The following is a 13,702-nucleotide window of genomic DNA, read 5'->3' on the forward strand; positions in this document are numbered from 1 at the left end:
TTTTACAAGTATTCAATACATTCTATTTAACTGTATCTAGATAAATGTAAAACAACTGACAAGTTTGCTAATCCAAACTATAAATAATATTGTCAATTTTTCATTTCCATTGTGATTTGTGACAATAGGAACAAAGAAAAAAAAATATTATTAGCAAATTTACCTCCTTTCGAAATCTGCAATTCCACTGACAGGCCTTGCTGGTAGAACTAGACTTTGTTAAGCCCATCTTCACCGCCATCTCCACTTTAAACAACAACGCTGCCACATGACTGCAAACTTCTCCCAAGTCTGGAATAATCATATGATTCTCAATACATTGCAAATATCCAGTAAACTAACGCTGACAATTTTGAAATTTAGAATATTTTAGCTTTATGAATTAAATTTTAAAGAGTACTAACAATCAAAATTCATTAAATTATACAAAGTGTCAATGTGTAAACAATACATAACTAATACAGTATATGCAATTTATTTCAAACTCAATTTATCTTAAATCCTACCCTGCCATGCATGTGCAGTGTGCACAGTACACTGATCCACTGGCCTTCTCCAAATACACCCATGGTTCATGGGGTTTGTCTCTGGCTCTCTGTGTAGGTGTTACTTTGGTCTTTAATGTCATATACGGACAATTCTCGTCAATCTGATGAGAGATCACTTCCTGCACATGTCCACTCAATACGTACCTGAACACACAAAAAATATCATTGAATACCTATTTTATCCTAGTATTGAAGTAAAATATTAGAATGATATGCGCCCGGTATATATTTATATAAAGAAGTTTGCACGCCTATGTAACACGTCACAGGTAAAGTGACCAAATATAGAAAAACATGTGATTTTTTCAAAAAATCTGTTTAAAGTTTTCATACTTGTACTAAGTTATACGTTAGTCATGAATTCCATTAGGAATTATTTACAAGAACAACTATCGTAATTATGCAATTATATTGTCCCATACTTGTAAGCATCTAATGATTTGTAGGCCTTCATAGACTCCTTTGTAAACAAAGATGGCGTGTCGATCAGGTACAGCTAAATATCACCGAACGTCAGATCTGGCCAGGTATCTGGGCTTCGGCTCCAATTCTCCGTTAAATTGTAAGGATCAGGCAGAGAACAGGTACCACGGTCGTACAGCAACTTTACCGTATATCTCCTTTTCGCTTCTTCTGACAAAGAGTTCGCATATGTTGATAAAATATCGTTATCGGTAGACTTCTTCATACTAAGCGCCATTATCAATTTTTGGTTCTGCCAACTAGTTTACACGCATGCCCGAATCGTGACGTCACAGTACGCTTCGGCGAACATTCCTATATGATAACAATACTTCTCATATAATATTTTTTTATGATACAGGACATTGGAATCTCAATCGCTAAACACACTAATATACCTTACACTAGTAATGTATACGCCATGGTAGGGGGTAGTATCACCAGTGTTATGGACCTGGCTCCTGTAACGAGAAGGAGAGATGAACAACACATGCACAATGGCAACGGCAGATTTAATAAAGTTTATCTAATATAACCATGTCAAATGAATAAATACACATCAACACAATCCTAGGCCAGTAGACCTTGTACTGCAAGCCATAGCATTTTGCATATAAGAAAACTGTAAACACAACTAGTATATATAAACTGATAGAACAAATAAACTTTGCACTTAATTGACTAGAACAAAATAAAAGAAATATTCCCAAATGACATAACATGCTGATCTATAAACTGAACTTAAGCAAAATAAAAGTAGCTTTTCCCCAAAACTCATCAAACCCGCATAGCCCTACTCCAAAAAATTAAAAAGGGCTATGATACAATAACGAAAATAAAGTATATACCTTTTACCGGAGCTGAAGTTCGGCGCACACGACCCAGTAAATCTTAGAAATCAGAGCGCGCCGCGCTGGTCGGCGACTCGAACGAGAATGATTGTTAACTCCCGCGAGATCTCGCTTGGAATATTCTTGAAGTCTTGTTGCTCTGAAAATCACTGTTAACTAGATAAACCGGTTTTATCATATGTTGACTTACCATTATGAATATGTTAGAATTTCCCAAATCCTGAGCAGTTTTCACCGAAGGTATCGACACAAAGAAAATGCACAAGGATCGGTCACGTGATGAGCGAAATGGCAACACGCTTTTTGTTACGTTCTGTCCTTTTGACGATTTTTCATGGATTTAATGCCAGTTTTTGGTCGCAAATGTTCAGTGAATATAATTATGTTGTGCAATTTAACAATTTCTGATGACATTTGTATTTCTCCTTATTTTAATTTGAAGTTTTTTGTGCATTTTCTTTGTGTCGATAACGGTAAACATTGGTAGAAACTGTCCAAGTATGGTGTCATTCTACGTCAGTCTTGCATAATGCCTTCCGAGAAACGTCGTTTACACTAGATCCAGATAGATAACAAGATTAATAGAACTAACCATTCAATAGCACCATTCCTAGGTGGATTGATTGAATATTGTTTAACGTCGCTTTCGAGAATGCAAGGTGAAGATAACGAACAGTGATCAATCTCATAACTCCTACAAGCAATACAAAATAGATAGTTGGGCAAACACGGACCCCTGGACACACCAGAGGTGAGAGGTGGGATCAGGTGCCTAGGAGGAGTAAGCATCCCCTGTTGACCGGTCACACCCGCCGTGAGCCCCATATCCTGATCAGGTAACCGGAGTTATCCGCAGTCAAAATCAGTGTGCCAAGAACGGTTTAACAATCGGTATGAAACACGTCAGACAGCATTTGACCCAATGCGAGGTTGTATTGACGAACTAGATCGTTATAACGACCATAGAATTTGCGAAATATTTCACAATATGGTGACCACTCACGGTGAAGGGGTACAAAATTTAGGCCTTTGCTCGGCGATTATGGACATTGAGCAGCGAGGGATCTTTATCGTGCCCCACCTGTTGCGACACGGGACCTCGGTTTTTGCGGTCTCATTCAAAAGGAGCGCACCATTTATACGCCTCTAACGACAAGCAAGGGGGTACTGAGGACCTGTTCTAACCTGGATCCCCACAGGATTCCTTTGAATAGATCTTTAAACACATTTACGTAACAGAAGTATACCTTACTTTTCTGTCATTCAATAAATAAATTACAATTCTACAAAACATTTTGACACTTGAATAAAAATGCTGTAATGGACACACCATTCCTGCCCAGTTCAATCTGGACAGGTTCCTGCCTTGCTGAGGGAACGCCACCCTTTAACCCTTTTCACTGTCCGTCTTCGCGAACGCTTAGATTTTGAGCTGTCGTATTTATAATTAAGGTAATCCAATATTTTAACATACTCTTCAAATCTCTGATGAAGTTGGGTTTTTAAGCAACTTTCGTCGTCTGTGTTGTGTTCATCCTCTGATGACATACGACAACACCAGACACCACTAACACGTCTTGGCCTCATCCCACCCAGTCTTTTTCTCCACTATGGACGTAATCAGGAATATTTAAACAACATAATCAGGAATATTTAAACAACACTACTACGAATATTCAAACACAATCAGGGATATCTATCCATAATCAGGAATATCTAAATAACACAATCAAAAATTTCAAAACGACATTCCTTTTCTATTTCTTTAAGATGCACATCATTAAAGTTTTTCGAAACTTCGCGTAGAATGGAATATTGCTACATAAATATGGGAAGTTGACCACGGAGAAGCTGAAATCATCCCGTTTTTATACAGTTGAGTTGTCAGTTTGCCGTTAATTTCTACTTTCAATAGAATATCTAAGTATGAAGCAGAAGTGGACCACTCTGATGTCCTTTATTTCGAGCTCACAGGGATATATCAAATCGACATATGAATGAAACCTATCATCGTTTATAGACAAAACGTCATCGATATATCTAAAAGTGGAATTGAAGGCCACAGCGAGAGATTTGTTTTTAGTTTTTGAATAAATTCTGCTTCATATGAATATAAAAACAGGTCAGCTAACAAAGGAGCACAATTCCCGCTCATGGGAATTCCAACAGACTGTTGGAAGACCTGATCACCAAAGACCACGAAGATATTGTCAATGAGGAACTCAAGCATATTTTTTATTTTAACTTCAGAATACTTGTGCGTGGAATCAGAGTGGTGTTTAACAAAGTAAGTTTTTGAATGACTGACCACTTGATATGAATATTTCCGTGTTTTTTGTTGAAGAAGCAACTGTCTATTCAGGCACAAAGACTAGACCAGGAAAACTTCAAAATCGATATGTAACTTGTTTTGACAAAGTAATCATCATGATGTACTGGAAAAAAAAAACATGTTAAGCACAATTAAGATATAACTTCTTACCATTTTCTGTCTTTCTGCTGGTTCTTTTATTGTGTTGTCTAAATTAACAAATTCATCTAATGATGTAACTTGGGTTAGCTCATGTGTGGACTTTTCCAATGTTTTCCCTTGTTTCAATAAGGAAATCTCTTGTCTTAAATCACTTAGCAGATATAATGCACGTTTCTGAAATTCTAAAATAAATTTCAAAAGTATAAGATGATGTTTCCAGAATTTTAAATAAAACTAACAATTTCTTTAATGCTAAATGCAATAACAAATTTCTCTTAATAGTTAAATGGAGTAATCACTAGCTTCGGTCATTGGAAATTTGTCTCCCCCCTGAGACTTTTTGGCTGTTGAGTGTCTGGGTTTTTGTACCAAAGAAGGTAAATCTAATGATATTGACCTACCTGCATTACACCTCTACGATGACCTTGATCTTGACCTGTTGTTTTGTCTACTAGAACCTGAACTCTTTGATATGACCTTGACCTCGACAGTCTGCTACAACTATTAACCTCTTTGTAGAGACCTTGGCCTTCTAGCTGCATTACCCCTCACGATCACCTTGATCCTTTGTTTTGTCTACTAGAATCTGAATTAACTCTTTGATTTGAGCTTGACCTTTTGCTACCAGTACAATTACCCCGTTGTAAAAACCGACTTCCTCTCTTCTTTATAGCTACTGGAGGCCTCCGTGGCTGAGTGGTTAGATGATTGCGCTCAAAACCACACGGCCTGTCACCTTTTGTCGGCGCGGGTTCGAATCCCGCTCGCGCAGGTAAGTGAGAAAGTTTCCCAGTTTACTTTCGGAAGGTCAGTGGTCTCTTCAAAGGTACATTGTATCTGGGTTATCTCTTCCACCAATAAAAAATGGGCGCCACCACATAACTGAAAAATAATTGAGTGCGGCGGAAAACATCAATCAATCTTTAGTGTTATTGATACTAAATGGATGGAGCAGGTTGTCTTTAACCAAAAGTGTAAATTTGATTATCCCCAGAGTAAGGGTTCTGACCTTTGACAAACTTAGTATATAGCATTTTATGTGAAGTTTGCCGATACTGTATAAAATCTAAATACATATAAAGGAATAGCAGAAAAGGGTGTATTAAAAAAAAAGGCGAATTTCAATCATAACCCAGGGCGAGTCCAAATCAGTCTTGTATTTTCATGTTTTAATGCTAATACTTTTATTATTTAAATCCTGTCATCAGTGTATGCACTATTGAAGGCAGTAAAGTTTAAGAACACATATTGTTTAATACTGTTGCTGAACATTAAAATTTTGCTTAAATATTCAGAACAGATTTTTTTTTTCTAGATTTCATGGAAGTGGAGATACTTTTTCACTGGTATTCTGGTGACTGATAAGGCATGTGGACCTCTTGTTCTAGATTTCATAGCTCATGGAAGTAGTGATACTCTTTCACTAGTATTCAGGTGACCGATAAGGTCTGTTGGCCTCTTGTTGCCTCATGTTACAGTTAGTGGATTTGAAAGTGTTCAATTGAATATTAATGGATACTTGAGCAATACACAAAAAGCTAGATGCAGAGATAACTTCTTGATTTCAGAGATGACCTTAAAGGTCATAGGAGACGGTTTTTAACAATACGTTTTCTCTCCATAATTATCAACTTTGTTTCATAGACTCCTCATAAAAATACTTTTTTAAGATTAAGAACGATATTAACTCGAAGAAATTGAAGTGCAAAGGTAGTCGGAATAGAAAATCTCTACCCGATTATCGTTCCAGATTTCCTGAATTTGTGACCTCATAAGAGACCACACTCAGATTTGTGAATCAAAACAAAAGCACATCCATAGACGATTCATTCGCAACTGGAGGAGTTTTTTAATGGGGAACCATAGTTTGTTATACAAGGATATCACTCTGAACTCATAATTAATGCAAATGACAGCCACATCTGCGAGTTTTCATCGGAGGACGAACAAGAAGATCGATCAAGATCCTATTTATTCCGAATCGGTTGAAATAATACGGACTGGTTAATGATAAATGTATGATAATTTCTGAGTACATTCTCTGATGACAATAAGAGAAATATAGATAGTCATTACTTGCGCTTTATAATCCCATGAAGACAAAGCGACGCAGCATCGTGTTTTTTTCCCAAGGGGGGGGGGGTTGACTGACAAAAAAAGGTGGCACCCCCTCATCCCCCTTTTGTTTTATGTGCCCAAGTTCCACCGACTCGGATATATTTTATAGCCAGATCGAAATTTCCTTTACACACATCGTGAGCGCCGATTTTTGAATTTTTTTCGTAGGAATTTTACAAGTATCGTGTAGGCCTATAACTATTTTAGTTTAACAGGTGAATCTAATAAATATAAATGGCTTTAACAGTCTTTTACAATAAAATTTGCGACATTAGGGCTATATGAAGAATAATTTACCATCACATTAGCCGTTATAAGGGCTCTTTCTTGCGTATAATGGTTGGAACTGAAAGCCAGAGGAAAAACGAATTCTTCGTCTGGACCAGTTATTGAAGGAAGTGTCGAAAAATCCGAATGTCCTGATTGTTTTTGTAGGCCATGCGTTATGGACGAGTCACACAGACAACTTTAGGTAGCCAAAGAATTCTGGTGTGCAGTCCAGAAAAACTAGTTCAAACAGAAGAAAACTTTCTAAACAATTTTGGAATATGTTGAGTCATCGTGGGGTCTGGGACGATGATCGGTTCATAAACTGTACATAGCCAGAAAATCTGCACAGTATGAAACTCGACAGTCCGCTTCAAACCTTCTTTCTCTATGGTATTACTGTTTTGTACCCCATTGCTCTAAAAGAAAAATTGATATACCTTGGCATATTATATCTTATTTACAATATATAAGTATACATTTTTAGCTCTTCTGAGCCGAAGGCTCAAAGGGCTAATCATATGGCCATATGTGTGGCGTGTGTCAACTTTTTAGGAAAAGGGCTATATCTCAAGAACCTCTTGGCCAATTTCTATCAAATTGGTCACAGGGTATCCTTGGCCCAAGGGCTTTCATTTGTACTAAAACTAGGGTTATTTTTGGATTTTGACGGCTATATTTGAATACTTCAGATACTACTTAACTTACAATCATCAAACTTTGTTAGTTGATGGGTCTTGAGTCTTCAGAGTGTGTCGACCAAAAAGTAGGTCACGATGACCTACTTTTGGAATTGGACGTTTATATCTGAATATTTCGGATACTATTTGACTTCAATAATCAAACTTTATCAGTTGATGCATCTTGAGTCTTTGGAGTGTGTCGACCAAAAAGTAGATCACTGGCCTTCTTTTGGAATTTGACGGCTATATTTAAATACTACGATCATTGTCTACAATGTATCAGAAGAGCGATTCTAGGCCCATCGGCCTATTATTACATACTGATCTAGCAACAAACTGATAAGTCTTCAATGTGCGGTAAATATGAGTTTGCCTAGACCAGATAAGAATAGAGCCTTTTGCAACTTCAAAAATATTTTTCATTTTTGTTGTTAAACATTAAAAATATAACTCATCTAATGTTGACAGCCAAAAATTTTACCTTCTGAATACAAGAATAAAGGCAATATTTAGCCTTAAATCTGCATTATGTAAACAAAGACTCTAGTCTTTTTATGTAAACAAACAAACACGTGAAATGTTGATTTTAAACATGTAAAGCTTCTTAATTTTACATAGTCACCAATTTTAACTTTTAGATGACACATTTTACCCCCAAAATGCTTGAAATGTGAAAGATATAATAAAGTTAGATAACAAAAACATACCCCAATCTTTGTTTACAAAATAAATACTTATAACTTTCTAAAATGAGCTTCTGTGATAATGTATAACCTCGATTTTTATGTGAAATCTTTAAAACACATTAGACAGTAGATTTTGATCATTAAAGGTGAAATAGAAAATTTATGAGAAAATCGTGAATCAGTCCCTTTAATATTTCATGGGCGTATTATGTACCGCTGGTACTCTAGTTGTTCCGTCTGCTATTTTGTAATTAACTTTCTAAAGAACATTTGCACAGCAAAGTGGTAGTTCTTTGATATTTCACATGAGCATTTCTTGTGACAAGACATTTTCGTGGGTACTAAAATATTGAACATGTGACCTTGATTCTAGAGTTTGATTGCATCTTGCTTAACGTCTCAATCGAGAATTTTTCACTCATATGGAGACGTCACCAAGACCGGTGAAGGGCTTAAAGTTTAGGCCTTTGCACGGCGCTTTACGGCCATTGAGCAGTGAGGGTTCTTTAGCGTGCCACACCTACTGCGACACGTGCCATCCGTTTTTAAGGTCATCTAGAGTTTGTGTGAGCGTGTGTGTATTTCATTATTATTATTTTAATACGCCCTGAAACTGATGTTTATTCTTATTTAGGATATTTATGGTATCTTGTGTTTTCATGTTTTATATGTACAATCAGGATAGGTACAGGTTTTAATGTTTTATTTATTTTCTATGTATTATGTGTATAACATTCTCTTGTAAGGTATATATGCATTGTAAAGCACCTTTGAGCGTACATAGTGTATGAAAAGGGTGCTATATAAATATGGTATTATTATTATTATCACCGAGGACCCGTGACATTCACACCTGATGCCGATCGTTTGGCAATGGAACTGTCACTACCTGCTTTAACGACTAAGGTCTGTCGCGACCGGGATTCGAATCCAAGCCTTGCGCATGTGGGGCGAACGCTCTAACCTCTAGGCCACCGCGGCGGTTCTAGAGTTTGAACTACATTTTGAAAACTCAACTTGATAACAAGAGGTACTGTGAGCAATGCTCACTAAGAATACCCCCCGCTTACCCCAATCTCCCAAAGGGTGTTGGTAATAGGTATAAACTACCTCTTTTCTGAGTGTAAAAAACAAATGGCATGACAAACCGAACCATATTGCTACTTCGATGTCCAGTGCGCTTGACCTTTGACATTTTGACCCGAAAATCGATAGGGAACATCTTCATCCCATGGGTAGTCCATATGTATGATATGGTGACTAGGTGGAAAGGATAAAGCTTTAGAGCCCGGAATCCATATTGCTACTTTAATGTCCAGTGTGCGTGACCTTTGACCTTTTGACCCCAAAATCAATAGGGAACATCTTCATCCCATGGGTAGTCCATATGTATGATATGGTGACTGTAGGTGGAAAGGATAACGCTTTAGAGCCCGGAAACCATATTGCTACTTCGATGTCCAGTGCGCTTGACCTTTGACCTTTTGACCCCAAAATCAATAGGGAACATCTTCATCCCATGGGTAGTCCATATGTATGATATGGTGACTGTAGCTGGAAAGGATAACGCTTTAGAGCCCGGAAACCATATTGCTACTTCGATATCCAGTGCGCTTGACCTTTGACCTTTTGACCCCAAAATCGATAGGGAACGTCTTCATCCCATGGGTAGTCCATATGTATGATATGGTAACGGTAGGTGGAAAGGATAATGCTTTAGAGTCCGAAAACCATTGCGTCTACAGACGGACGGACGGACAGACAGACGGACAACCTGATTCCAGTATACCCCCCCCCCCCCAACTTGTTGCGGGGGTATAATAACTTAAGAACACCAAGTACTAGAGCTTCACACGAGTATTCCTATCGACCTTTCTATGATGATACCATCATATGGAGACGACACCAGGTGAGCATGTGGAACCGGTGTAACATGTTGCGTAAGGGGCTTCCCCAGGGTTGGGGAATGTACTTACTCCCACTTGGGAGTGGTCCAATCGCGTTTGACAGGGCGCTTAACCCCAGCGTCCCCCTACAGAGGTATTGGAGCATCAAATGCTTGATTTTGTGGCACGGACAATAAGCCCTTTCACGATTAAAAAGCGCCCTCTTGCGGGGCATGCGTATAAACGTAACTGAGTGGCAACGCAGACTTCCGTGTAAACAAAACAATCGAACGACGCGATGGTAAAAAGTTGTTGTGTGTACAAGTGTACAAATAGGTATAATTCAACGAGCAAATTCAGTGGCATTAGTTTTTTTTTCGATTTCCGAAGGACAAGAGACAAAGGAGAGCTTGGATGAAAGCTATTAATAGGGAAAATTGGGCCCCAAATGACAATACTTGGGTCTGTTCAGTCCATTTTATAGACGGGTGGCATGGATATGATCCATCAGACCAGAACTACGCGCCGACATTGTTTTCCTACAAAGCAGCTTTTCAAGACGTGGCTCAGGTTGCCAGAGATTCTAGAAGACTTGAACGTCAACAATCTAAGGTATTTATACATGTATGACTCATTTAATTGTTATGAGGTTTGCTTTATATGTTGTAAGAAAATATGTATTATCACAAGTATGTATACCGACTGTAGGATTGAAGTGTAAACCAAAGGTGACATAATTTTTACCAACATGTAGGGAAGTAATATTTTTTAATGAATATGTTCAATATCCAATAAGTATCAATATTACATAATGTTTTTTACACAACCCTAACATCCCAACTAGACCAGGTGGTACAAAGTTTTCATAGCAATTAAAAATGCACAACTGTTATACATATATACATATTTTTTTATTTTCTAGTTAAGGAACCTCAAGGGGCAACATGTAAATATATACAAATACTGTACATATACAAATAAAGAAAGAAGATATTACATAACACATAGTTGCATGCAAATACAGTGCTATACATTGTTCAATATAAATTTTCCAGTCCAGTTATATTTAGAATAGATGGCTCTTCAGAACATAGTGTGTAAATGAATTTTTGTTCATCATTAGTAAAATTCTTACCTATTTTTTTCTATAGCCTCACAAAAAGAATTTCTTTCAACAAATTTTTCACATTTATTAAAAAAAATGAATGTCATCACCTAATGAAACAGAGTTGCACTGATTCCTTGTAAAGCCAGAATGTCTACCAACTTCAATAATTATGATTTTGAGCTGATATCCGTAATTTACAAATAGATCTTCTAATATCAAATTTTTGATTTTATTAAGATAATTTTCAAGTCATTTTTCTATTGATTTTGACTACCCTAGTACATAGAGAGCATATTCATAACTGTAATTTGAATTAGTTTCAATGTATTTGATATAATTTTGTCGCAACCAATCAAAGGTTGTAAATTCAACAGCCTTACTAACATGAATCACACTAACTTTTCTGGGTAATTGGAATCTCAAAAGAAATAAAGTGTGAGATGTATACTATTGTATACAGGTCACAAAATCAACTGGACCTTTCAACTGACTTTGATACTGAAAAAAAACACATTTTAAATTTTTGCAAAAAGTTAAGATGGCATTATAATGAAATTTATATTTTGATTAAATTTTAAAGATCTGGCCCCAGGATCATTAAATATCTTAATTTTAAGTCAAAATCTGAATATTGTGATGAAATGATTGAGAAGTCGATCATTCCAAAATAAAATTGCTATTCAATATTGTTTCATTGAATTTCTAGTGTCTGCAAATTAAGAGTTTCAGTTCAAAAGTAATGAATGTTTTACATGCGATTGAAATTTTGACTTATTGCAATGTTCTCAAAAAGTGAAATTTTACTAGCACCTGTATAAAGTATTCAATTTCTACTTTATTGATGTCTTATTCTCTAATTGCTATTATTTCATTCTCAGGAGGCTCATGAGAAACAGAGGGATGAAGATGTGCAGGAGGAATGCCACAAGAGGTTGTCGTTATATATGCATTTTAATTATTGTGATATACCTTCAGATCATGAACCAGATCATAGAAATGAGACTACAAATGTCATGAAAACCAAGGATGCAGGTCAGTTTAAAAAGAAGATGTCACTCGGATTTTGTATTAATAATCAATTTCCTCTATGAAGAATGCATTGGGTTTTTATGTACAAAATTTTAAAAAATCTTGTGAACTATGTTATATATATTAGCCAGTGTTTCAATATATTTTAAAAAAAAACACACTTCATAAAAGACTTTTGAGGGTTCTGCAATATGCATTGTGTTGAATCACATCGAAACCCTGTCATAAACAATTGTATCAAGATATATTTACAATATGAGCTATAGAAAATTTCAAACAAGTGGTGATGATATGAGTTCTTATAATTATAATTACAAACATACTCACATAGGGTAGCTCAAAAGAAATACAATCATTTTGGAACACAAATTTATGTACATTCACACACACACACACACATATCTTGGCATGCATTTAATCGTGATATTTTCATAGTTAGATTTAATTTATTTACTTATAGGTACTTTGTGCGACCCTGACCCTCTTTCAAAAGAGAATGAACTGCAAGAAGAGTTGCGGGAGACCAAACGTGATCTACAGAGAGAAAGATGGGGAGTTCACAGGATAGCAGACAATGACAGCCTGACAAAGTTCTATACCAGTCTCTCAACCTTCGCAATGTTTCTCTGGCTGTTCAGCTACCTGAAGGATAAGTGTGAAAGGATGACCTATTGGACTGGGGAGAGCCATACGTTGCCAGGGACATACAGGACAAGAGCGCGTAGGTCCCATCTACAACCCATAGATCAGCTTTTTGCTGTCCTTATGAGAAACCGTTTGGGTCTTTTTGTCCAGGACATTGCAGAGCGGTTTTGTATAGCTCCTAGCACATTCTCGAAATATTACACCACCTGGCTATGTCTTCTTCATAAAGAACTGAAATTCCTTAATCCATTTCCAGCCAAAGATGTTGTTCAGCGCACAATGCCCTCTTAATTTAAAAAATTTCCTAATACACGTATCATTATAGACTGCACTGAAATATTTATTCAAAAATCATCCAGTTTAACAAATCAGTCATTAACATTTTCAAATTACAAGAATCATAATACAGCTAAATTTTTGGTTGGCATCACTCCAGCTGGTATTATATCATTTGTTTCTGAGGGGTGGGGTGGAAAAGTCTCTGACCAACAAATCACAGAAGAGTCAGGTCTATTGGACCTTTTAGAACCAGGTGATAGCGTTATGGCAGATAAAGGTTTCATAATAACAGATTTGCTTAAACAGAGAGGATGCTATCTTAATATCCCCCCTTTTTTACGTAATGACCATCAATTTGCTGTGGAAGATGTATATAATACTCAGGAAATTGCACAGCTCCGTATACATGTAGAGCGCAGTATAGGCCGAGTAAAAAATTTTCATATTTTTGATGGTGTTTTGCCATTGTCAATGATACCACTTGTCAGTAAGTTATTTCAAGTATGCTGTTGGCTCTCGAATCTTGATGTACCCCTTGTGGAAGATAAGTAAAACTCCCCTTGTGGTATCGAACACAGTAAAACCTGATCAGGTAAACGGATAAGGTAAACTTAAGTTTGATTACAATAAATTGTTTTTCGCTGACCCTGGAAGTTTGCTATAACCA

General features: G+C 36.7%; 1 pseudogene; it reads left to right on the top strand.

Moving 5' to 3' along the window:
• The first annotated feature begins 1,022 nt into the window (after nucleotides 1-1,022).
• Nucleotides 1,023-13,645, top strand: LOC125671353 (uncharacterized; annotated as a pseudogene).
• Nucleotides 13,646-13,702: the final 57 nt, after the last annotated feature.

This window comes from Ostrea edulis, chromosome 8, assembly GCF_947568905.1.
Source record: "Ostrea edulis chromosome 8, xbOstEdul1.1, whole genome shotgun sequence".
Classification (NCBI taxonomy): domain Eukaryota; kingdom Metazoa; phylum Mollusca; class Bivalvia; order Ostreida; family Ostreidae; genus Ostrea; species Ostrea edulis.